The sequence below is a fragment of the Arvicanthis niloticus genome, chromosome 6 (assembly GCF_011762505.2).
Source record: "Arvicanthis niloticus isolate mArvNil1 chromosome 6, mArvNil1.pat.X, whole genome shotgun sequence".
Classification (NCBI taxonomy): Eukaryota; Metazoa; Chordata; class Mammalia; order Rodentia; family Muridae; genus Arvicanthis; species Arvicanthis niloticus.
The window spans coordinates 56854569-56881766 of record NC_047663.1 but is presented as its reverse complement, the minus strand read 5'-3'; positions in this window follow the sequence as shown (position 1 = coordinate 56881766).

Below are 27198 nucleotides of genomic sequence, written 5' to 3'. Positions count from 1 at the left end.
AGTTACAACACACAATGATATAAATTTCTCCATTTAGAATACATAAATACAAAATACGAATAGGCTTTAAAGCACAATCTCTGTGTATAAAAACCTTGGTACAATCCACAGGCGATAAAAGAATAAAAGAAGTTTAGAGCAAATGAGGACATTCCATGTTTCGCTAGAAAGACTCAAAACGTAGGTCTCCTATCCAGTTAATCTACACATACACAGTTCTAAGAAAAGCATCAGTGATCTCCTAGATAGAATTTGATCATCTGATTCTAAAGTTAGCATATGCGGAATTAGACAGACAAGAGTAGCAAGAATTCTGGGAATGAGGGAAACAAGAGCTGTGCTATAAACTGTGAATGGGGAACAGAAGAGGGCAAGTGACCCCAGCAGACTGAAAACACCCTAAGCTCTCAGTATTCAGGACTGTGTTATACATGAACCACACTCACAGATTGCTCATAGTATAGCAAATGCAAAGACTTCTAAACATATGGAACAATGTTTGACCTTATTCCTTGAAGTGAAATTCAAAGTATAAAACATTCCTATTTGACTACTTAAATACCTGAATAGTCCCAAGGAGGATCCCTTTGAGCAAAGTAAGCAGGGAAGGTTCTCACAAAAATGATTCAGAGTCAGGCCTGGTGCAGCATTGTAATCCTAGCTACTCAAGAAACTGAGGCAAGAGGATCACAAGTTCAAGGCAAGTCTGGGCTATACGGTGAGTTTAAGGCCATCCTGTTTGAAAATAAAAGGTAACAAGAGGGTTGGGGGTTTAGCCACATGGTAGAACACTTGCCTGGATTGGATGAGGCCCTGGATGATCTACTAAAGCTGTCCTCGTGGAAATAGTCATAAGAGGAAGAGAAAGAGCAGCAGAAAGTCAGGGAGGATATAGCTCAGCTAAGGTTGATTGCCACACGAGCACACAGATGACCCAAAGCTCAAGTTATGTGTGCCACAGATTGGGTCACACCCCAGGCAAAGGGGTGGTCCTTCATGTTCCCACATCAGTGTCCTTTAGACAGTAGTAAGGAGGAAGGATGCAATCTCCTACAGTTTCTTTCATGTTAGGGGACCAGCCCTGGAGAAGGGGCTGATAGGAGCCATGAGGAGCCACCTGCCACAAGGGCTGAAGGTAGAAATCCAACTGAGCTTGAGGAGAAGCGACTGGGTACTAATTACATCCACTACATAAAGTACAGGTTTTTCCCCGGTATTATATGCAAACTGAAATTCAAGAGCAAACCATGAAGGATGGTCTGAGCAGAATGCAGGCACACACGTAGTCACCAGTGACTACCATTTTGGAAGACAATCATAACCAGGGTTATAGAACCATTGGAGCATGGGCAACTGGAAAATTTAAGCCCAATTTTTGTCTTTTGCAAAATGGATGAAATCATCATTTGTTAAAAATTTTTCATTTTTTTTAAGCTGAGAACTCACATCTTAGACCATACACAAACAGAAAGCAGAGAGAGGCTGAGCTGACCATGGTGTATGGCTTTTGAAACCTCAAAGGCTACTGTCAGTATTGTACTACTTCCAACAAGTCTACATCCCCTAAGCCTCCTCAAACAGCACCACAAACTAGGGACCACATAGTTAAATGCCCAAGACTATGAGGGGCATCCCCTTTTAAGCCACCACACACATTAAACCTACAAACCAGCATTTCCCTACAACAGCTACAGCCTGGGCAGTAAAAGAGGATTTAGAAATGTTTCTTCTTACTAAAGATTGAGAGCATATGGATGAAAGTGTATACTAATATTTCCTCTTGACTATGAAGCAGCAATATACAGCAAGCATTCACAAAGCCAAGATTCTCAAAAGAGAAAAAGAGCCTATTGTCTACCCACTCAATGTCATTGCTTATGCCTCTCTTTCTAGACTTTATGTTCATAAATATTATTAGATGATTTGTTTTATTTTTACTTGTGTGCATCAGTGTGAGTGTATGCCAAGTGTGTGCTGGTACTCTCAGGGGCCAGAAAAGAATACCGGATTCCCTGAAGCTAGAGTTGTAAGCAGTTTTAAGCTACCAGAAGGGGCTTGAATCTTCTGGAAAGGCAGCAAACACTCTTTAATCTACTGGGCCTTCTTTCCAACTCCCACTAGTTAATCTTAATACAAAGCTCTGTTCATGGTGTTCATACTGTCTTATGCCTTTCATTGAACATTTTAAAGAATTCCACCTCTTCCCAGGTCATTAAATGCCTGTCATAAGGGTAGACAGAAATAAGAACAAAAGTACAGTTATAGATGTGCATTTGCATAAGTGTGTACATAAACATATGGATGTAAACCACACATAAGCTATTAGCTAACGTATGCACAGATAGTGAAATCTGCACATTGAGCATTAAAAGCAGACTTTCAAATATTAAATAAATCAGCCATCTATTATACCTTCTGTCTTGCTGTTGTGAATTAAATTCTAGGCAAATTTACAAAGTAGAATGAGTACAATTGTTTACCTCTCCTGTTGTCTGTACATATCTCACTTTAGTGACTTCCTTTAGTCCCTGCTGGGTGAAAGACACCATAGGTGTCACCAAGATGGATGCATTCCCCAAATCAACTCCAAGAAATAAACCACCCTGTATGATACAAGAGACATAAACACTATCACAATTATTCTGAGTCTAAAGAGACACAGCAATAAAGAATCATCTTATCTGATGGCCAAAGGTGGGGTGATGAAGAATTGGAAATGGAAGGAGGGAGATGTTGGCCTTAGAAAAAGAGCAAAACCAAAGCAGTGTCCCAGTGAGGAGAGCCTGCCAGGAGCCTCATGACCCCCAAACATTGGGGCAAGGAAGAGTTTCCTGAACCGAGGCTCTAGGTGGGCAACGACCATTTTTGGTTCATAAAAGAAAGTACTAAGACAGGTGTGATGGTGCATAGCTGTAATGCTAGTACTCAGGAGCCTGAGGCAGAAGGATTACTGTGAGTTTGAGGTCAGCCTGGGTCATATCGTAAGTAATAGCCCAAACAGGGCTACATAGCAACATGCTGTTTCATAAATTAAAAAAAAAATTTTGGAAGATTTTAGAAAGAAATTTTAGAAGATTAGTCGCTAATTGTGACTAATCCTGCATTTGAAACAAATTGAAACGTACGTGTGTGTGTGTGTGTGTGTGTGTGTGTGTGTGTGCGCGCGCGCATGCTTTTGGAATCAACATGTATTCTTTAGAATGTACATAATATCATAATCTCCACGTGTCTCTGCATATATGTTCATAGTCTTTTCCCTGTGAGAATTAAGATTCATGGTACAGTATGAAGTCAGGCTATCTCCTGTAGAAAAGTCAGGGCAGGAAGAGGCTTGGCTGTGTGTGCTCTGAGGATCTGAAGTCTGATTGCAGGTATTCTCAAGTCACTAAGTCCAGTGTGGAGCTAGAGTCCCTGTTTGGAAGCCAATTTGCTGTGGGGAAAATTAAGTTATTATTGCCCCTTGAATGTCAGCTGGCAGGCTCCATCTCTGGCTAATGCTGGTAATTATACAAACAGGCTTCTGAGCACAACCGTATGGCTGCTGCATGCGGCATTTACAGTTGTTATAATAACACAACGGCCAGCCGAGAAGCGCAACACCAGCACACCTCTAACCCGCAAGTGACCCGCTAATTAGCAGCTGTGTGAGGTTAACAGAGCGAGCACCTCATATAGGGTGCTGTGTTATTAATGTAAACACTGACCCTGGTAAATGGGAAAATGTATGCCAGAAGGAGCATGCTCGTTTCCCGCCTGAGCTGCTCAAACAAATGGGAAAAGCACACATTCAACAGACAAAGCACATAAAATTAATAAAAGCGCAAGCATGGGGAATCTGGGGTCCTTTCCTCATGTTCACTCCTACCACCTCTGAATCACTAATCTCTGGGTTCAGTGTTGAGGTTAACTTAGTCTGTTCCCAAGATGGAGCTCTCTGGCCTGGCTCCACTGGCGTCTTCTCTCTCCTCCTGCGGGATGGTCTTGTTTAAGCCTGCCCTGAAGCTCCTTTGTATTTCCCGTTTGGAACTTTTGTTTTCTTTTCCTATCGTCATTGTTATGAAGTCCCACCGCTGGATAGTTAAATGCCTCAGGAAAGTTTCTCCCTCCCATCCTGCCCCAAAGCCCTGTGTGTCTGCTTTATGCAACCCCGTCTAAGCCCAAATCTAAGTCCTGCAAGAACTGTGGTTCTCAACCTTCGTAATGCTGTGATCCTATGGTACAGTTTCTCACATTGTGGTGACCCCTCCCCCAACCATAAAATTATTTTGTTTCTACTTCATAACTGTAACTTTGCTACTGCTATGAATGGTAACGTAAATATCTAAAATGCAACCCAAAGGGGTCGCGACCCAGAGGTTGAGAACGACTGTGCTGGAGTCAAATGATTTTTGTTTGTTTGTTTGTTTGTTTGTTTGTTTGTTTGTTCTTCAGAAGTGAGGCTTAGAACAGAAAGGGAACAAGCTTCCTCTAATCAAACAAGCAAACAGAATGCACCTGGAAGGTGGACGCTCACAAAAACGCTGCTTCACTGTCTCCCTCTCAACTTGTGTCACTGCAGCAAGGACTGGCTCTTAGTCTTTCTTCCTAACAAAACCAGACAACTTATACTGTCAAAAAGGAAATGGAGACAAAAGTAAATGACCATGACAGTTTATTACAGAGTCTGACATGTACTGTACATAAATGTTCTTTAGAACGCCATCAAGATTGTGTGGTAACTTTGGTGATGTGCCGCAATGCACCGCTCTGTGCTGTGGAATGTCCCTGTGTGCAATACCGCTCTGGCCTCTTCTCTGATCTGGGGAGCATCTGCCTTTGTTGTACTTTGGAGTGTCCTGAAAAGCCTAGTTGTTCTGGATTGCTCTCCTCCCTGTGGTACTTTGGAGAAATAGAAAGAGCTTCAGGAGGTGGAGCTTAGAGGGAAGTCTTAGTCATTGAAGGGGAGTTCTGGAGATATCTGAACGCAACCTCTTCCTTTCTCTCTTTCCCACGTTCCAGCCAGGAGGTAAGAGGGATTTTTCACACTTGCCTTTTATAATGGACAGCCCAAAAGCAATGGGGCCAAACTGTGAAAAAAAGGGCTAAAAAAAATTGAGCAAAATAAGCCCACTTTTAAATAAGTTGATTATTTCAGATATTTTTTATTGAAGTAGTTAAAAAAAATCTAACAATTTCACTTGCATTTTATGATTGATCTTAAGTGTGTGTGTGTGTGTGTGTGTGTGTGTGAGAGAGAGAGAGAGAGAGAGAGAGAGAGAGAGAGAGAGAGAGAGATTTGGAGGTCAGAGGACAACATCCTAGAGTTCGTTATCTATTGTCTACCTCCACCATGTGCCCCCCAGGGATTAAACTTAAGTTGACAGGTTTCATGGTAAGCATTTTTACCCAAGGAGCCATCTCACCAACCCCAGAAGGTTGATTAAAAGTGTGAGAATTGGTGCTTAGAAAAAAAACCTTTACTTGATCAATATTTCACAAGCAATCTGAAAGCCAGGATCTAAACTGGATGAAGGATTTTCTAAAACCCCAAGAGCTGGTCTCCAACTTCAGGAAATGCCTGGGTCTGGGCCCCTCTCATGTACTAACAAAATGATTTAGAGGGACCCCTTCAGGTCTACAAAATATCAGAATACTCAGAACATAAAATGGGACCACATCTCTTCATAAATCGAAGAATAAAAACAATGTAAATAATGTGAATTATATTTTTTGGTTTTATATGTCTTATTTACAAAGACTTTTTTAGTTGATTTAAGGCTTGAGTTCAAGGCAACTGTCTCCATCTTCCTCCCCCTCCTCCTCCCCCTCCCCCTCCCCTCCCCCTCCCTTTTCCTCTTCCTCCTCCTCCTCTTCCTCCTCCTCCTCCTCCTCCTCCTCCTCCTCCTCCTCCTTCTTCTTCTTCTTCTTCATTTCTCATCAGAGTTCAGGATGGCAGTCCAATTGTACAAGAAAATGAGTTCATAGATACACAGAGAAAGAAAATGATGGCCACCAAAGACAGTCAACCAGCAATCTTTTGGGCTTCCAAAGTAGACATGAATATGATAAGGAGAAGAATGAGCATTTCAGTGGGAAAGAGTCCAGGGTAATGAAAGCCAGCCTTCTAGAGGAATCCTGCGGGCCTCTGGGGTGCAGGTGGCAGATATGGATGTCTGGAATGAGGCCTGACAGGGCAGTGGGGGTGTACTTGAAGACTTAACCCATGAATGGCCGATCCTCTTGTCCACTCTCACTGGAGACTTGGAAACCTAGTGTATCCAGCCTCTTTCCTAAATAAACAAACTTCCCAGAAAAAAGTTTATATTATAGATATCAGATTCTATACTTGGATGACCTTCGAGTTACAGAATTCTGCCCCCTTCCACTCTTTCTTGTGGGAAGCCAGGCTACCCATCTCAGAAGTCTAAGGGCCAGGCAGACCTTGTGCACAGGCATCTAGCATAGATCCCACTCAGTCATCAGCAAGTTCATCCTCACAAGTAGGGCAATCAAAAACTATACAATGAAAACTGGTAGGTAGAAAAAAATCATAGATAAATAGAAATGACATCCAAAGAATTGGGTTAGCAAAAGAGCAGATACGGTCAATATATGCCTTATTCACAATACATTTTGAGAGATTAAAAATTGGATGCTGGCAAGTGAAAGCTCAGGCCATCTTGGAAATGAAAGTAAGATTACCAAAATAAGATACCATAGGATGGCTAGAAGCCAAAGCAAGGGATCAGAAAGGAAGGTTACAGAGTGAGGAACACAGGTCCGAGCCACTCTACTTATCTTACTGAGAGAAGTACCAAGGAGGCCATCAGGAGAAGGGGGAAACAGTCAAATATGTAATAAAAGAAAATGAGATGGAAAAACTCGAAATCCTTCAGAATAAAAGGGCTATCATGTGATGATTGATGATTAAGAAAAATGAAATGAGACCACATCTTTTAAAAAGTGTCCTGAAACTGAAGAACAGCTTGAATTTAACAAAACAAACTGAGTCTGAAAGCTTCCAGAAGAGGAGGAAAAGATCACATGGCCCACAAAGGAGCAACAATCTAATTTCCCACGAAGACCAGTGGCTATTGGGCGACATTGCCTTCTGGCTCTGAAGGTAGAACTTAAATACGTACTTCATGTATTTTAGAACATTTGTAGATTTACAGAATGAATATAAAGAAAGTAGAGATAGCCACCAGAGGCTCAACATTCAGCTTCCGCTGTGATTGCTATCTTAAAATCTTGCACTAATAGGGCACATCTATTACAGTTACTAAAAACCCACAGTCACACACACTAACACACACACACACATATATGTATATATGTATATACATATATATGTACATATATATACACACATACATACATTCAGATTTCCTTAGTTTATACTGCAAGTCACTTTTCTGTTCATCCAACCTCCCCATGGTATGGCATTACACTGAGTTCTCATGTCCTCTCAGGCCCTTCTTTGCAGTGCACTTGATAGTTTTGAGGAGAGCTGCTCAGATGTCTTGTAGAGTAACCCTATATTAATATGTCTAGTTTTCTTATGATTGGGATGAGGCTGTGGGCCTGGGGAAGAAATGACAAAGAACCCTCATTCTCACAACATCCCACCTAGGGTTAGTCCTGTCAGCATGATCTATTGCTATTGATGTTGACCCTTGACCACCTGCCTAAACAATATTTGTCATATTTACACTATAGAATTGTTCTTTTTGCCCCTGTTGCAAGGGTGAAGTGTTTCACCTTCCTGACAGTAGAGGATCTATATAAATTATTTGTGTTCCTTCTGTGCAGTAGATTTGCCTCTTTTCTTGAATGAATTATTTCTTCATGTAAGTATGAACCTGTGCATATTATTTTATACTTTATAATCAGCCCAGTATTACTTTAGCCATGGGATCCCCTTTAAGTCATCCCCTATGGGCCTGAGACACAGCTCCATTATTGTGTGTTCGATATTGTGCTTGTTAGTTTTGTCAACTTGACACAAACTGGAGTCACCTGAGAAAAGGGAAGCACAATTGAATTATTCCTTCAATCCGATTGGCCTGTGGGCATGTCTGTGAGGCACTTCCTTCATTGACTGATGTGAGAGAACCCAGCCCACTGTGGGCAGTGCATCTCCTGGGCAGGTGATCCTGGATTGAGTCAGAAAGCAGGCTGAGCCAACAAGTAAGCTTGTAAGCAGTTTTCTTTCCTCTGTGGTCTTGCTCCAGTTCCTGCTCTAGCTTTCCTTGATCATGGGCTATGACCTGTAAGATGTAACAGACCCAAATACACTGTTCATCCCCACATCGGTTTTGGTCATGGTTTATCACAACAGAGAGGAAACTGAGACTGTCATGTCTCGGATTATATTTTTGGTTTGGGGCACTTCCTTAATTTTTATCGTAGCAAAGTAGTCTAAGTTCACCATGGAGTTCCCCAAAATGGCTATTTCTTCAAGGAGCCTGCCTCTTCTATAGAATGTTATTAGAAATGAAGAACTGAGGGCTCTGTGTTCCTCACCACTTGGGTATAACAGCTTCCAGGCTTTCTGAGCTGGTAAATCCATGAACAGTTCGTATGTAAGGTAATGCACTTACATACATTTGTATAAACACTCCAATATATAAACATCAGGCTTCCAGTGTAGTAAACAGAAATTCATGCTAATGTCTCCAATTATAATTTAATACTATATAAGTATTTATCTCCTCTCCTGACTGACAGAACTGTTCCTTTGCATTTCCTGGGGCATGTTTTGTGGTCCAGAATTTGATATGTCTTGGTGAATATCCCCTGTGTCCTCGGGAAGAATTTATATTGTGCTGTGATTGGATGCGTTGGTTCTCAGGATCTGTTTCCACTAGTTGCTTGGTGAATCCTCTCTGGTGGTGGCTGTGGCTCCTGTCTGCAAATATACCAGAATATCATTAACAGTTTCAGTGGTGAGCTCTCTCTCTCTCTCTCTCTCTCTCTCTCTCTCTCTCTCTCTCTCTCTCTGTATGGGTCTCAAGCTAGATCAGTCACTGGTTGGCCATTCTCTAAATTTCTGCTCCATCTTTACCCCTGCATGTTGTGTAGTCAGGAAAACATGTGGGTCTAAGATTTAGTGGCTGAGTTGGTGTCCCAATCCCTACACTGGAAGACTTGCCTAGTTTCAGGAGATGGCAGGTTCAGGCTTCAGGCAGGTTCAGGTCCCAATGCTAGGACCCTTAGCCAGCAAGGTTCACCTTCATTCCAGAGTTTCCATTGCCTTAGAGTACAATCCTATTCCAGTTGTCTCTCCCAGCACTCTCTCCCTCTGACCCCTTACCTGGTCCCTCTTCTTCCTCCTTTCACTTTTAATTTATTTGATTCTTTACAAAGTCTTTGTAATTCAACACGTAGTTAAGTTTCATCTTTATGGTAATGCACTCTGTCAGTCTCAATCTCTTTCTACTGTTAAATTGAAATGCTCATACTTGCTACAGGAGTATTTAGATTAATGCTGCAAAGTTTATATGGGTTTCTTTTCCCTTTTGCCTTCTCCAAGTCTAGTCAATATGTTACATCTTTTCCTTAGTATATCAGTTATAATTCATTTAATAGAACAGGGCAGAGAGAAATCTCACAGAGCTCCACCCTTAGACAAAAAAGTTCAGACAACTAGCAACTGCTGAGAGAGGGGTAATTAGTCTTCCCAGGAACTAGTAAGATTTTTTTTATTATTTATCCTAATTGTTTATCCACTATCTGAAGTAGTAAGCCCTAAAATCATATACATGCAAAAAGCACTAAATGGGCTTAGCAGGCTTTATATATACCTACATACATACTTTTATATATTATATGAGTCTATATTTATTTATATATTTACTGTGTAATGCATTATACAATATATTTATACAATATAATATATTTTTAATTATATATATTTAATTGATATTTACAATTTGTATTTAATTATATATTTATAATTTATATAATTAATGTATTTATATAATTTATACTTAATTATATATTTAATAATTCATATAATTATATATTTTAATTATGAACTATAATTAAAGCAAATATATGTTCATTACTATAATTATATTATATATTAAATACTATATATTTCTATATTACATACTATATATCATATACTCTATATTATGTAATATATATTATATATAAACTACATAGTCTATATAAGATATAGTATATACTATAGATTATAAATTATATATTATAACATATAACACATATCATATATTATCTATCATATATCAATCATATATCATGTAAATATATATAAATATGTATATATTTAAAGGAAAATGGGTCATTAATTTGAGAGGAAGTAAGGGAGAAAAAGTCATTTTCAGTGACCCCTCGTGCCCACTATGAAGTGCGTTCTTCATGGCATCAGTACCTAATACATTTGCTGTCATCACTTTAAATAAAATTGTCTCAGGTCCTTTTCAGGTTTTTTTTATTTTTTTGGATATTTTATTTACATTTCAGATGTTATCCCCTTATCCCATTTCCCCCTGCCCAGGAACCTTCTATCCCGTCCCCCCTTCTATGAGGATGTGCCCCCACCCACCCACTCCCCCTCTCAACTCCCTACCCTCGAATTCCTCCACACTCGGCGTCCAGCCTTTATGGGACCAAGAATCTCCTCTCCCACCTATGCCCAACAGGGCCATCCTCCCTTACATATACAGCTGGAGTCATAGGTCCCTCCCTATATGCTCCCATGCTGGTGGTTTAGACCCTGTGAGCTCTGGTTGGTTGGTGTTGTTGCTCTCCTCATGGGGCTGCAAACCCTTTCAGCTCCTTCAGTCTTCTCGCTAACTGCTCCATTGAGAACCCCTTGATCAGTTCAATGGTTAGCTGTGAGCATTCGCCTCTGAATATGTCAGACTCTTGCAGACATCTAAAAAGACAACTATATCAGGCTCTTGACAGCATGCACTTCCTGACATCCACATCAGCGTCTACCTTTGGTGACTGCACATGGGATGGATACCCAGGTGGAATGGTCTCCAGACAGCCCCTCCTTCAGTTTCTGTCCCACACTTTGTCTCCCTTGAGTGTTTTGTTATTCTTTCTAAGAAGGACTGAAGCACCCACACTTGGTCTTCCTTCTTCATAAGCTTCATGTGGTTTGTGAGTTGAATCTTGGGTATTTCAAGCTTCTGGGTTAATATCCAATTATCAGTGAGTGAATACCATGTGTGTTCTTTTGTGATTGGGTTACCTCACTCAGGATGATATTTTCTAGTTCCAGCCATTACCTAAGAATTTCTCAAATTCATTGTTTTTAATAGCCGAGTAATACTTCATTGTGTAAATGTGCCACATTTTTTTGTATCTATTTCTCTGTTGAAGAAGATCTGGGTTCTTTCCAGCTTCTGGCTATTATAAATAAGGCTGCTATGAACATAGTGGAGCATATGTCCTTGTTATATGTTGGAGCATCTTTTGGGTATATGCCCAGGAGTGGTATATCTGGGTCCTCAGGTAATGCTATGTCCAATTTTCTGAGGAACTGCCAGACTGATTTCCAGAGTGGCTGCGCCATCTTGCAATCCCACCATCAATGGAGGAGTGTTCCTCTTTCTCCACATCCTTGCTAGCATCTACTATCACCTGAGTTTTTGATCTTAGTCATTCTGACTGGTGTGAGGTGGAATCTCAGGATTGCTTTGATTTGCATTTCCCTGATGACTAAGGATGCTGAACATTTCTTTAGGTGCTTCTCCGCCATTCGAGTTTCCTCAGTTGAGAATTCTTTGTTTAGCTCTGTACCCCATTTTTAATAGGGTTATTTGGTTGTCTGGAGTCTAATTTCTTGAATTCTTTGTATATATATGATATTAGCCCTCTATCAGATGTGGTATTGGTAAAGATTTTTTCCCAAACTGTTAGTTGCCATTTTGTCCTATTGATAGTGTCCTTTGCCTTACAGAAACTTTGCAATTTTAGGAGGTCCCATTTGTCAATTCTTGATCTTAGAGCATAAGCCATTGGTGTTCTATTCAGGAACTTTTCCCCTGTGCCCAAGTATTCAAGGTTCTTTCCCACCTTCTCTTCTATTAGTTTCTGGTTTTATGTGAAGATCCTTTATCCACTTGGACTTGAGCTTTGTACAAGGAGAGAAGAATGGATCAATTTGCTTTCTTCTACATGTTGTCCTCCAGTTGAAACAGCACCATTTGTTGAAAATGCTGTCCTTTTCCCACTGGATGGTTTTAGCTCCTTTGTCAAAGATCAAGTGACCATAGGTGTGTGGGTTCATTTCTGGGTCTTCAATTCTATTCCATTGATCTTCCTGCCTGTATCTGTACCAATACCATGCAGTTTTTATCACTATTTCTCTGTAGTACAGCTTGAGGTCAAGGATGGTGATTCCTCTAGAAGTTTTTTTATTGTTGAGAATAGTTTTGCTATCTTATTTGTTGTTGTTGTTGTTGTTATTCCAAGTGAATTTGAGAATTTCTCTTTCTAACTTTGTGAAGAATTGAGTTGGGATTTTAATGGGGATTGCATTGAATCTATAGATTGCTTTTAGCAAGATGGCCATTTTTGTGGGGAGCTGACAGAAGGCGGTTATCATCCTTACAGCCATCTTGATCCATATACCCTGACAAGAGACTTGTTTACAATAGTCTACAACAGCTGAGCACACTCAGATAACATCTTGTTTTAGATACCCAGGATTTTCCCTTGGGTGTGTGAGACTTAAAGGTGTGATTTAGAGCTGAGACTTAAAGGTGTAACTTAAAGGTATAATTTAGAGATAAGACTTAAAGATGTGACTTAAAGACATGACTTAAAGGCGTGGCTTAGAAGTGAGACATATAAAAGGCGAGAAGCAGACAGAAGAAATGATCAGACACTTGTACTTGGAAGAGTACTTGAGACTTGAGACTTGGCACTTAAGACTTGAGACAGAACTTGGAGAAGACATGGAACTGAGAAAGAGACTAGCAACTAGGAACTAAGGATAAGTACTTGAGACTTATTACAGCTGGAACTAGGATTAGGACTTGAGACTTGGTGCTAGGAACTAGGGACTTGGAACTAGGGACTTGGAGAGAAGAGAGACTGAAGGATAAATGGGATTGAATCACACTCTGTCTGGTCTCCATTCTTCACATCCATCCTCACTCTCTCTCTCTCTTGCTGAACCCTGACCCGAGGACTGGAGCAGCTTGGGGCAGTGCGGGCTCTAACAATTTAGCTCCCAAGGCTTTTGGCAGTGCTGGTTCCAATATTGATAGAGCGGTCCACGACATTTTGGACCCCAAGCGTGGGGCAGAGCGGTTCTCCACACATTTTTACAATAGTCATCCTGCCAATCCATGATCATGGGAGACCTTTCCATCTTCTGAGATCTTCTTCATTTTCTTTCTAGTCCAGGATGTGATTTGACTTTCATTGTCTCTGACCTCTTTCCATCACCCACAGCTCTGACCAGCACTTCTGCCCCTGAGGCCTCTGTGAACATCCCCTAGGGAAGTGCAGGATATTTTCGTTTGCTGTAGAAAGTCCTTATTCTCCTTGACTTTAAAAGGATGATCAATTTCAGGCATAGACTCAAGGCTAACAGAGTCAATTTCTCCCTGTATAGTAACTATCTGTCTCCATTCTCTTCTCAAGCAGTACTCCGTGAGGCAGTTTCCATGAGTTCTTCAGAGTTTTTTTAGTCTCCAGTTCTCTATAGTTGACTGAGGATGTGCCTAGGGGTAAGGTATAAGAGTTTTAGGTATTTTGTGATTTGGTACTCTTTAAACTTCCAGACTGTATAGCAACAGTTCTCAGCCTATGGGGACCACATATCAGACAGTCTGCATATTAGATATTTACATTACAATTCATAGCAGTAGCAAAATTAAGTTACAAACAAAATAATTTTATGTCTGGGTGTCAGCACAACATTAGGAACTGCTCTAAAGGGCCACAGTATTAGGAAGGTTGAGAACACTCCTCCATAGTACTCGATTTGCTGGTCATTAGGGGACAGTTAAACTGCTGTTATTTCAAGCTATCTCTTTTCCTGTTGTGTCCCCTCTACTCATGGTGTTCTAGTTGTGTGTATTTTACATCTTTGCAACCGTTACATATTCTTTAGATTATTTTTTCTTTGCATTTCACCCCAGGGAGCTTCTCCTGTCCTGTCTTGAGGGTCATGGATTCTCCCCTCACCTGAGTCTAGTCTGCAGAAGACGCCACTCTGCAGCTCTTATTCCTGCCACTCTGTCTAGCACTGAACCTGGACTCTCAGAGTCACTGTCTCTGTTTCCTCCCAGGGTTCTGGCACACCAGCAACCATTTTGGTTGAGTCTCTAACATGGTTATGTAACAAGGTTTATCTGCTCAGGTGACACATGTCACCTGAGGGTCCACTCCTGATGCATGCTTTCTATCTTCAGTCCCTGTTTTCAGTTTGGCTTCTCTGTTCTGTTACTTTTGTCTAGTTTTTAGTATGCCTCATGAATCTATTTATTATTATTATTATTATTATTATTATTATTATTATTATTATTATTAAACAGTTTTATGATTATGTCCAATGACTTGTAGTTATGCTATTAACTCCCTCTTTGTCCCACTTAAATCCATTTTCTTCCCCTAAAGTTTCCTTCCTACTTCCAAGCCTCTTGTGTGAGACAGACTCCCTGAGTTTAAATAGAATTTCCTGCATATGCATGAGAGATTATTTACTAGAGTGTACCTGAGTGCTCCTTATAATTTTTTAAATAAAAGTTTAGCAAAATGTATCAAGTAATATGAACTGGGGAAAAAAAGCCTTTAGTGTAAGGTTTAGTACAATGGGTTAGACTGTTTAATGTTATTGTAAATGTGGGTGCCCAAGGCTTTGCAACCTTCTAGGGTCTTGTTTCTGTCTTTGCTGTTGTCTTTGGGCCTAAAATCTACTTAATCAGAATTTGTGCCTGGAGCTCAGATAGAGTTTTGTTTGTATAGATCTCTGCCTGTGCTGTGCCATGATTCCCCTGTGGAAGCTTCCTAGAATCCTATTATTAAATTCAGTTTTTCTTCAGGCCAAAGTTCTCAAGCAGTGATTGGCATAGTGTTGTACAGGAGTTCTTTCTCTCCTCCATGTGAGCAAGCAGGAAGGAGAGGAAGCCAGCCAGGCAGAGACCCTTTTCCTTGAGATTATAAGAGGATTTTGAGTTTTTCACTGCCAGTAGAGAACAGGTCTTCATGAGGAGAACTCTCTGGACATTTTGAAAAGTTGACATTTGTCCTTCCCTTGACAGAATTCTGCCATCATACTCCTCCTGATTCTGCCCTGGGAATCTGGTTGGCTGCCTAAAAATAAAATTTGTGATTGAACCTGCTATCTGGAAATGTTCACTTTCTGGTAGTGCACAGGCAATACCCAGTGGTTCGGGCAAATTATCATCCATGAGTTCCTTTTAGTTTCAGACTCTAACAGCACCCAGCCCAGGCAAGAAGGCCTAGGCTTTCACCCCTGGGATTCCCAGGAACTCCAGATGTGGGCTAGAAACTTAAGCTGAGATCTTCATTCTCTTCCTGTGTGCAGCTCTTTTCTTTTAGGCCAGAGTGCTAAGCACCGAGCTCCCCAGATACTGAAGCCATAACCACAAGTTCAGGCTTCAGGTTCCTTCTCATTCCATGTTTAATAACCTTCATAACCATTAATCAAATTGGAGAGTGGAATGAAGACAATTCCAGGTGAGAATGGACTCAGAAATATTCAATAATCTCAATTTAATGAAATGAGGAACAAGATACAGAAATGAACAAAATGGTAGACAATGTGTATGGCTAACATGGTAGGTTCACCTCCTGGGTAAGGAAGGGAGGTGTCAGGGTGACAAGTGACAGGTGACTAAGAGGTACTGGTACACAGTAGAATAGAAGAAGATTCAAGGATTGGAAGGAATGATTGTGTGGCAAGTAGGTTCCATTTAGATAGAATGGACAATTTGAGAGCAAAGACAGGCCATAGCATTCTCTTGTCGATAAGAAAAAAGAAAGGCCATTCAGATGCCAAGTGTTTGCAGTGATGACACATGCCTTTAATTCCAGCTCTTGGGAGGCAGAAGCAAGTGGATCTCTGAGTTTGAGGCCAGCCTGGTCTACAGAGTGTGTTTCAAGACAGCCAGGGCTACACTGAGAAATTCTGTCTAAAAAAACAACAAAACAAAACTAAGTAAAAAGGCTATTTAGAATACTACTTACTGTACAGGGAAGGAAAAACTAGATAAGAAAAGCATTGTTGACTTTTAGCTCTGAGTAAACCCCAGTAACAAAATATCAAAACCAATAATTTTACATGTGCAGCTGAGCTGGCTGTAAAATAAAGAATCTCTCAGGAGTCCCAGGAAAGCTAATCCGTGACTCTAGCAGAGGGAACTCCAGGGCTGCTAACTAGCCTAAGGGCTTCTGTTCTTCTGTGACCCAAATCCTTCCTCTAGCAACTGCCTAGGGAAGCACAGACGTGTCTAGGAATGTGTCTCCTTCCCAACAAAACGTCCTTCACACCTGATAAAGAGCTGGATACAAAACCTTCCATGGATCTAAAACTCCTAAGTAAAATAGAAAAACAGGGTGGTGTTGGGGTGGGCAGGGGATGGGCTGGAAGCAGAAGGTAAGTGAAGCTTTTTCTCCACAAAAGGAGGCAGCAAAGGCAATTTCCCATCACTACCCTGTCTTTGGGTAAAAAGAAAAAGATTCCTTTTCAAAACTGCAGCTATGGGCTTTCCACTTTTGTTTGTTTGCATGCAGTTGAGGTCTGAATGTATTCTGTGAGTGTGTCATTCAGACAGTAAATACTAAACAAAACTGTATTCATCCAAAGTAGCTCCCATGCTACTGAATTCCCACTGCCTCTGAGCAAGATCCCATGTCATCCTCTCCAGAGAAGATGCCCTGGCTGCAGAGATCCACGAATTTCTGTCTCCCAGAAGATGATTTCCAAGTGGCTGCAGAGCAAACCAAAACAAGATTGACCTCACCTACAAAGCAAACAAAGGTACAAGGAAAACACAGAAACACTGGGAGAATAGTCAAGGAAAAAAAAGAACAGAAGTGCGCTGCACAGATCAGATTCAAGGGTTGTTGGTTGAGGTTAAGAGTGTGTACTGGGTTTGCAGAGGACCCAAGTTTGTTTTCCAACAGAAACATAAGAAGCATTTCAGTACCTCCTGTAACTTCAGCTCCAAGGGGGATCCAATTCATTCTCTCTCTCTCTCTCTCTCTCTCTCTCTCTCTCTCTCTCTCTCTCTCTCTCTCTCTCATGCGCTCACTCTCTCTCTCTTGCTCTCTTGCTCTCCCTCTCCCTCCCTCTCTCTCTTTCCTTCTCCCTCTCCTTCCCTTTCTCCCTCCCTCTCTCCCTCTCTCCCTCTCTCCCTCCCTACTTTCCTCCCTCCCTCCTTCCCCCTCTCTCTGAGACAGGATTTCTAGTATAATCTGAGATTAGCATCCTCTGAGTTTATCTCTCCTAAGTGTAGAAATCCAGGGATAGGAATCTGCTTGCCTCTTCATTTTGGATGCGCCTATTTTGTATTATTCTGGGCAACACAAGGGGGATCTTCTGTCATCCTCCAAGGATGCTTGGAGCCTCACACAGGGGCTACAGAGTCAGCTGAGGAAAACTTTTTAGCAAAGAGGAGGGCTGGAGACACTTAGGTGCTGATGAGAGGAGGGCATTAAGAAGGTACTGCTGTCTCTTAGTGCATGGTGGGAGCTGGGATCAGGCATTAGATGCTTTGCCTTCATCAAAACCTGGCTTCCTACCCTATCTGTCTCATTGCTTCATCGGCCTCATGTTTCCCTGTGGCCATGGGTTACAGCAGAAATGTCCTACACCCAGGTTTATTGTATGGGGCCATTAGTGGGGCTACTCTCTGAACTCACAATCCGGTAACAAAACAGACTGATTTCCCTCCACTTACACGCTTCCTAGCTGGCTCTTTGTGTGTTTTAAATCCTAATTTTCTGGTTACTGTTACTTGTGTAACAGAGAGAGACAGAGACACAGACACAGAAAGACAGAGACACAGAGAGACAGAGACAGAGAGAGATTAGCCAATATTCCTTTCCTCTTCATTCCCAGTGATGTTAGGCATGTCCCTATGTAGCCTCTGTGTCTCTGTGCTTCTGTGCCTTTGTGCAGGATCTGTTGCTCCATGTCCACCCTAGCTACCAAGCAGCAGATATAGATTAAACCTGATCATGGCAGTGTCTCATGGTCCCTTATGTATACCAACCACATGACAGCCCCAGGAAGAATCTTCCCCACATGCCCCTACACATATATGTGTTTTGCAGAATTTATGATGGTAAGAGACTTTAGTCATATCTGGTGAAGACCTTTCTCCACTCTGGTTCCCTCCTGTTGTTCCTCACCTTGGATCAGGACAGTAGAGGGCTGAGGATATAGCTGTTGGGGTTTGGTAAGATACATGTGCACGGTTCAGAATCACTTTCACCTTTGTAGCTATGTATCACACACACAAAGACAGGAACCCGTTCCAAGAGATATATTATTAGGTTCTGTGTCATTCTGAAGTTAATGTAGATCAGACCCTATGCTTGCCCAGACAGCATGACCCAGATAGCATGACACACATCAGCTCTACGGATATCTTATGATTTAGCTTAGTGCTCCCAGGACCATGATGAACATCATGAGATTAAATCAAATATAAGAAAAAGGATGTAGCCAAGACACAACAATAAGCATGAGATGGGGCTGCTGGTTCTATAGACAGGCTGTTTTACAGTAAACATTTTTACGAGCAGAAGTGCAGTCTAAAAGTTAGACGCATGGGGTAGTGTACACACTAACTAGTAACAAAATCACATTTCACCATTATCAGGGACTATGTGCTGCACCCAATTTTCTGTGTATTTTTCTATGGCTGCCAGCCCAGTAGGTTTGTTTACATCAGAAACACCACACACATGTGTGCACTGTAATGCCCAATGATATTCTACTGGCGACAGTGTCACCAGGTGATGGAAAGTTGCCAGCTCTCATATAATCTCACAGGGCCACCGAGATGCATGTGGCTTGTGGTTGACTGAAGTGTTGTTTCACAGCACAAAACTGCAGCTGTCCTTCATTTCTCCTCATCCAGGAATGAGACTCAGGGGAGCGCTCCTGATGTTTCCTGTGCATACCATCCTGGCATCTCCACACAGGGACCCAAAAGACAATTTAGATAATTAGATCCATCGGTTGAAAACGTGTTTATGTTTGTATCTGTGCGAGAAAATTTGATACTCTGTGTTAAACCTTTATGACTCACAATGTACAAAATAACTCAGGACCATTATTCAGAAACCTGATGAACAGCAAGCTACAGCTTTATATAACAAGACAAAAAAAAAAAAAGCATAAAGAAAGAAATGGTTCTGTAAGAATCAATACAATTTTCATTACCTGTGCTGGAGGGAAACTAAGTTGTCTTTTTTTTTTTTTATTCTATTAACTGGAAATAATTTAAGAAAATTGTTGCCTTGGAAGGATGTGAATGAAACATTTCATGTTTATAAACACACTGGAGACTGTTCTGCATAATTACCCAGGCACTGTGCTCACTGAGCCTGCTGGGCGATCAGTGTTGTGATCTTCCTCTGTAGCTTAAAAACTTGTCCTGTGCTGTGCTTTCTTTTCTCGTGCATTAAAAAAAAATGTACCACTTGTGTCTTAAAGAAGGCCCCCACATTGCGTGTGCATCTGGCCCCATACAACTTGGGCCTACCACTGCTCTTCTCAGAGTGACTGTTTCCAGCAGAAGCTGCACCTCTTACTTTCAGGATGCAGCTTTCTTAGAAGAGTATCTAACATGTCATGGTCACAATCTATCCCATTGTAGGGTTAGTGCTCCACACTCCCTCAATTAGAACCTAGGTGCTCAGAGTTACAAAATGCACCAAGCCTTGTTAGCCTGCTGCACATTCAGCCTCTGAGGGGCTTTCTTTCTCTCATCCTTTCTGAAAAGTTGCTTTCTACCTTATATGCTGCACCCCCTTCTCAAACCCCTTTCCTTCACCTGTTAGAATATCTGTAACATTCATAGACTTAGCACTTACTTGCTCTCATGTTCATGTTCTTGTTCCATGTTTCCTCTGTACAACAACTCTTTATTTAGAACTAGCCAATGGGGGAGGGGCATATAGAGAGCAAATGGAGGGAACAGAGATGTGGGAAGAGTGGAAGAGAGACACATGGATACAGGTCTCAGGATTCTCCTGGCAGGCATCTAGCAGAAGGACAATCCTGCACAACCTTCATGACATAACAGATGGCTCAAAGAGGAGACCAGGAGGTAGAGTCAAGAGTATCAGAGTATGAGACCCAGTTAAGAGACTTTTACATCGGTTTGGCTGAGTTCCAGAAGTGAGGAAAATAGTAATTTCTCACCCATATTGTAAGGGACAAAGCCCTGAGAAGACAGAATGTGGGGTTTGAAGCTGACCCCCTCATTCCCGTCCACCAGAGCTGTGAGGTGCTTTACTACAGCATCGTGGGCAAACTTGGGCAGAGATAACTGCTTTCTTTGAGATGAGATTACCAAAAAGTGAGAACAACACACAAAGAGAGCCACATGGAGGTAAAACCTCTGCCAGGTATATACAGGCAGACTTTGAGTGTCAAAGAGCTTCCTTCTTGAATTCTGACCACAGGAGGTTTGACTGACATTTAAGGCAGCTTTGCTCAGCAATTCAATTTTATGACTGATGCACAGAAATCCAAGTTTGATATTCTTCGCCACCTTTTCTTCTGTATTTGTTCATTCTCCAGTCAAAAACTAGATCTTTCTCCAGGTTTCTTTGCCAAAGAAACAGAAAAGGAAAGCTAGCAAATTCAAGAAATTTCCCATGAGCATCTTTGTGACGAAGTTCAGACTGTTTCTCAGAGGATTGCTTAAGACTTCAGGGGATCCTCGTATCTTAATGTGAGCTGTGAGCTGAATGCCTCATAAGGGAAACACCTCAGATCAGCCTTCCCCACACTCTAGGTAGAAGCCTGCTTAATGTGACTACTGACAGGGACTTTCTACACAAACAAAGCAAAGCCGCCTGGCCTATTCTCTGAGGCCCACAGATCACAACTAATTATACCTACCAGGCCCTCACCCTGCACTCTCAAAGGCTTGCTCACCATCCAATGGCCCATTGTTTGCACAATCAAGTCCTAACACCAAGCTAAAAACATAAGGAATTTACTGGGTGGGATTAAAACAGTAAAGAAAAATGTAACAAAAACAGTAAAGTCTTAAAAGCCCAGTAAACAAGATGGGTGGCTAGGTCAGGGGGGACTGAAAGAATGAGGAGAATCCCTTGGTGTTCCACACAGAGAGGGATGTCATATGGGAGATAGCCTAGGCACATTTGTGAAATACACCAAATGCAGGTTCAAATTAGATTTAAAACAGGATTCGTCTGACAGCTCTTTGCAGTAGGCAAAACACCATCAGTGAGATAGGGCAAAATGGCGTGTGTATGTATACAGAATGCAGATGTGCAGAATAGAAAAAAAAATCTGTCCTGAGCTGGCCCACAGCCAGGTAAGTGTCTGACCTTTGGGTCCTGCCTAATTTTAGCAGGCTGAAGTCTGGAAACACCATTAACTATCTGCATGCAAGTGTTGCCACTCTGGGCCCCCAGGGGGATGTTGAGAGAGAAAGGAAGGCTCTTATATCCTAATTAAAGGTCCAAGTTTTGCCCCGTGGAATGCAAAGCGCTTTTGGATGCAGGAAACTGTTCTTTATCCAGCTTGCCTCATAAAGCTGTCAATAAGTTGAGAAAGTGGCCTTGATGGTGTGAAAAAATCCACCTCTTTGAAAGCACTGACTGCTAATAAAAATCCTTTCTGTTCAGTGAAGTCCAACAAATCATCGAGAATCATATAAATAGCAAATTTAACAGCAAATTAGCAAGGCTTATAAAATATATGGCCACTTAGGCAGCAAGGAAAGCCAAAAATCAAGGCTGGAGAATTACTAAATTATGGTTAAAACTTTTTTTTTTTAATGCTTTTTCATGGAAGACTTTAAAAATGTATTTTGAATGACTAAGCTGGCTTTAAAGGGAGATATAATTAAGGTAGCAGCATCAGGCGGGTCAGATAACCACTAGAAATGCATGGAGGGTCTGCACAAGCATGGGCAATCTGGGGCCAGCCCTTACCTCTAGAACATCTTCAGGCTACTGGGTAATAAATGGCACACGTGCCACTGCAGGAGAGAGAAAGAGCAAGAGAAGAACCTTAAATCTATGGGATCCTGGAGCTGCTTAAAAATCACACCCCCGCAGTGAGTTTCTGATGGAGGCGGGGGGGGGGGCAGCTCCTAGGTACTTATTACTTACTGACTACTAAGTCATCAGTGACATCACTAGATGAATCTTTCAAGCCTTGGTTATTTTCATCCACGGTTGGGGAGATCCTCATTAGCGAGTCCCTAGAACACAGGTAAAGGGTTATGACTGAAATAGCACATTCCTGACATTTCGTAGATGGTTATTCAGACCCTTTATTAAAACCAAACAGTCGGCACCAAGTCACATTGAAATAAAAGGTCCTTTTCACAAAATCTTGGCATATGCAGTCTCTGCACGGCCCTGGAACACTTTTTAGAAAACATGAAAGGTATTTAAAAAAAATCTGCATTTTTGAATTTTCCACCTTAAATAAATACTAAAAGAGTTGACATGTTTAAGTTGGTCCTTTAAGACTGTAATTATGGTGTGCTCCCTTGTTTGTGTTTGGGAAGACGCTGTTTCAAAACCATCTGGAGGAATGGCAACTAGAAACAAACATTTCCTTCTTTTTGCCCTTGCTCCCTATATCTGAAACTTTTTTATATATAAAAAAAAGATCATCAGAAGCAAAAATCGAGGGGCAGGTCTGTGCCCCTCCCAGCACTGACACCAGAAGAGAAGAAGATGTACATCACTCTGGGGGCCTCATCTTCTGGAGGCTATTGTAGTGATTGGAATGGGCATTGGGGGACCACTCCAGGGACCACAGCCACAGCAGCAGAGCTGTCTGACTGAGACACAATTCACCATCACAAATATGAGGAACATGTACACACACACACACACACACACACACACTCACTCACTCACACACACACACACTCACTCTCACACACACACACAGAGAGAGAGAGAGAGAGAGAGACAGACAGACAGACAGACAGATAGACAAACAGACAGATGGAGAGGGAGGGAAGGAGAAAAAGAGAGAGGGAGAGAGAGGGAGAGAGAATTTCTAACTTTCCCCATTTCCACAAAGGAAAAAGACTGGTGAGACTAATTATTAATATTTTGTTTACACCAATATGACTAGAATTACTGGTTAAACATCCCTAATATGAGAATTCAAACTAAAAACACTATTACATTTGAAAATTTTGAACGCTATAACGTCACAGGGAACAATCCTATAACTAACTTCACATGACAGGTTACTGTCAAACTATAAGCAGGCTAGAAATAGTGTATGAAGTCATTTTCTCTTAAGGACATAAAAAATGATCAGAATGTACATTAGAGACAAGTGAGTTTCATGATTACAGCTTGTTATTTTAAGGTATGTCAATACACGCAAAGTGATTCCAGAATCTGAAAAGATTCATTTGAACTCCAAGACATATCTCATCCCAAGCATCTACTTGAGGGTGTATAATTCCAACATGGGTTCAGTTCATAACAATTATTAATATTTTGTAATCTTTTAAAGTTTTTCATCTTCAAATTCCATGGGCCCGCTCTACCCAGAGCTTATCTGAGCTTGGGTGAGCCATGATGTGAGCATTTCACTCGCCATGTTTGAATAAAGGCCACCACAGCAGAGAGAGAAACTTTATCAGTGTCCTACTTTGCTTTCTATTGCAGTGACAAACACCATGACCAAAAGCCACCTTGGGGAGGAAAGGGTTTATTTCTTCTCACACAGTATCGTCCATTATAGGGAGAAGCCAAGGCCGGAGCTCAGGTTAGAAACCTAGAGGCAGGAACTGAAGCAGAACCAGAAGAATGCTGCTTACTCCACTTACTCTCCAGACTCACATTCTGTTATCTTTTATGAATCTCTCAGGACCATCTGCCCAGAGATAGAACCACCCACAGTGAGCCAGGCCCTCCCACAGCAACCATGAATCAGGAAAATGTCTCACAGACTTGTCTACAGGCCAATCTTATGGAGACGTTTTCTCAAGTAAGGTTTCCTCTTCCTAGATGATCAAGCTGGAAAAATAAAATAAAATAAAAACTTAAATAGCATAATCAACTCTTTGTGGACTTGACACACAACAATATCACTATTAAATCAATAACCTTTTGGTTTTTTATTTATCCCCGAGATCTCATGTTAATATCAATATCACAATACAAAACTTATTCTAACATTCGAAAGTCCCATGTTCTATATATAACATTTCAAGCAGTTTAGTTCACTCTTTTTAAAATACCCCAGTTCTCTCAAATACAGGGCCCTGTAAAATTAAACAAACATATTTGTTTATTTGTATATATAAATATAATATACATATTTGTTTACACACACACACACACACACACACTTCTTATCTTCTTATTTCAAAAAGTAAAGAAGCAGAACACAATTACAATTAGATCAAAGCAAAACAGGCATTTGGGAACATAAACAATCCTGTAGCTCAGTGGTCTGCATGGGAGTCACTCGTGAATACTCTGGACTCCAAAGAGCTTGGGCAGCTTCACTTCTCTGGCTCTGCCATCCTAAGCATACACAACATGTCTCCTAGGCTCAGCACACCTCTACCTGATGCTCTTCTTGATGGCCATACCCTCTCTTATATGCTGGGTTCTCTATTTCTGAGGCCTCTCTTTATGAACTCCAAATATGTTAGCCTTTCACTGTGAACCCGTAAATCCCGGGGTTTCCAAGTCTGCACCTTCACCAATGACCTTTCCTGGTCTCTCACAAGGTCATGATGACCTTGTGACCATGATGAGGGTGTGTCATGACCCCTTCAGTCCTATGATTCCATATTGACAAAACAGAAGCACATGGGAGACTCTTACAGTTTGGCTGCCAGCTTGAAATGCAGCCTTGGCCTCCTCTGGATCACAACTCTGTGTGGTGATCCTGAGAAATACTTCCCAGATTTCATCTCAGTGATGCTGGTCTCTTATTAATTCAACTGGTTCTTTAGGACCACCTAATGAGCATCAAGTGTCCTGGTAAAGCAAAGGTCTGATTTCAATGGTTCTTGTCTCTTATTTGTACCAGCAGACTCTTCAGCCCAGCTGACTAGATTTTTAGTTCAAATTATGTATCACATGACTGGCCCTGATAGAATTTTTGCTTTCCTCTGAAACTTTACAAGCAAGGCTTTGATTGCTTACATTTCTCTCAACATTCTTATTTTTCAGTCTCCTATAGAACAGCCCATTAATCTTTGAACACGCAATAACTTTTCCAAAGAAAACACTTCCACAATCCTCCCCTCGAAAACATGCCCAGATCTATCACAATGATCCCCCCATTCTCAGATACTAGTTTCTGTTCTAATTTGCTTCCAGTTGTTCTGATAAATACCATGACCAAAGCCACATCATTTATTGAGTGGAGGGCAAACAGAGAGAAAATTGTTTCTGTCTACTTCTTTTTCTGGTCATCCCTAAAAATTTACACAATATCCTCATTTCAATAACTCAAAGAGAAAGTTTACAACTAAGCTTCCCCAGAAGTACTTATTGAGAAATACTCTTACTTTTCATTTTTAAATCTATTTAGCACACAGAATAATGGATTTTGTGAGATTTTTGTAAACATGAATCACTAACTCTTACTCTTCTTTGCCCCTCCATACTCCTGTCTCCATTCCTTCTTTTCCTCTCTCACTTGTCCCCTTCTTTCCTACAGAGAATCCCTCTTCTGCTGTCTTGCCCTGTGTGTGTGCACACATGCATGTGGTTGTATCTCTCTCTGTATGTGTATGTGTGTATGTAGTTAAATCTATATTCTACATATGAAAGAAAACCTTCAATGCGTCTTTCTTTCCCTTAATTACATTCTCTTGTTCTCTCTAGACCCCTTAGACAAGTATAGATATAAAAGTAAATTACATATGTATATGATATATATACATATATAGATATATAATGTACATACAAACATAATAACTCTACTTGTCTACATGTGAGAGAAAAACGCTTAAAATATAAGAGCACTATGTATAAAACATTTTTTATCAACACTTCTTTTAATGGAAATCAAACCATTTGTTCCAGTTCTGGACAACTGTGTACACAAACCACCCTGAATGTGCAGGCTTCTCTGTGCTATGCTGACTTAGATTCCATTGTGCTTAGGAGTGGTATGGCTGGACCACACTGTGGTTCCATCTTTAGTTTTTTGAGGAACCTCCATATTGACTTCCTTAGTCTCAGAACTAACCTAAATTCCCACCAGCATTGCCTAAGGATTTCTATTTTGTAGGAAAAATATGACTGGGAACCCAGGGTTCCTCGGGTTCCTCAAGGCTCCTCACAGCGCAGCCCCAACACATGAGGAAGTCCTTGGGTTTCCAAAACCGGTTTATTGACATGGCAGATGGTGGATGGATCTGGATGCATACCCCCACAAAACCCAGGGTGGACCTGAGTTAAATAGGGAGGGGAAGAGGAGGAGGGGCTGGGGGGAATGTTTAATCAGCTCCACCCTCTGGCCTTCAGTTACCTCATTAGTATGTAAATCTCTCTAGGGCTTGTTCATCCCACCCTCCACTTGTGTACATGACTGAAGGGCCCAGGTTGAATGGAGATTAGACCTTGTGACAGGAGCCTGGGTTCTGGGGGTATGGCCGAAACCACAACGCAAGAACCAGGACACCCTTCCATGGCCCGACATCATTTCTCTATCTTAACCAGTATTTGTCCTATTTGTCTGTCTGTCTGTCTTCCTTCCATTCACATTTATCCCTTTTGTTTTGCTTTCTATTTTAAAACAGGTCTTGTGTGGCTCTGACTGGCCTCAGATTTGCCATGTAACCAAAGTTAGCTTTGAACTCTTGATCTTCTTCCTTCTTTCACTTCCCAAGTGCTGGGACTATGTGTGTAGCTACTTTTCTTGATGACCAACATCCTGAATATTTGAGTGTGAAATCATAAAGCAATTTAAATTTGCATTTCCCTGGTGATTTAAGATGTTGAAGAGTTTTCAAATAATTATTAGAAGTTTGTATTTTT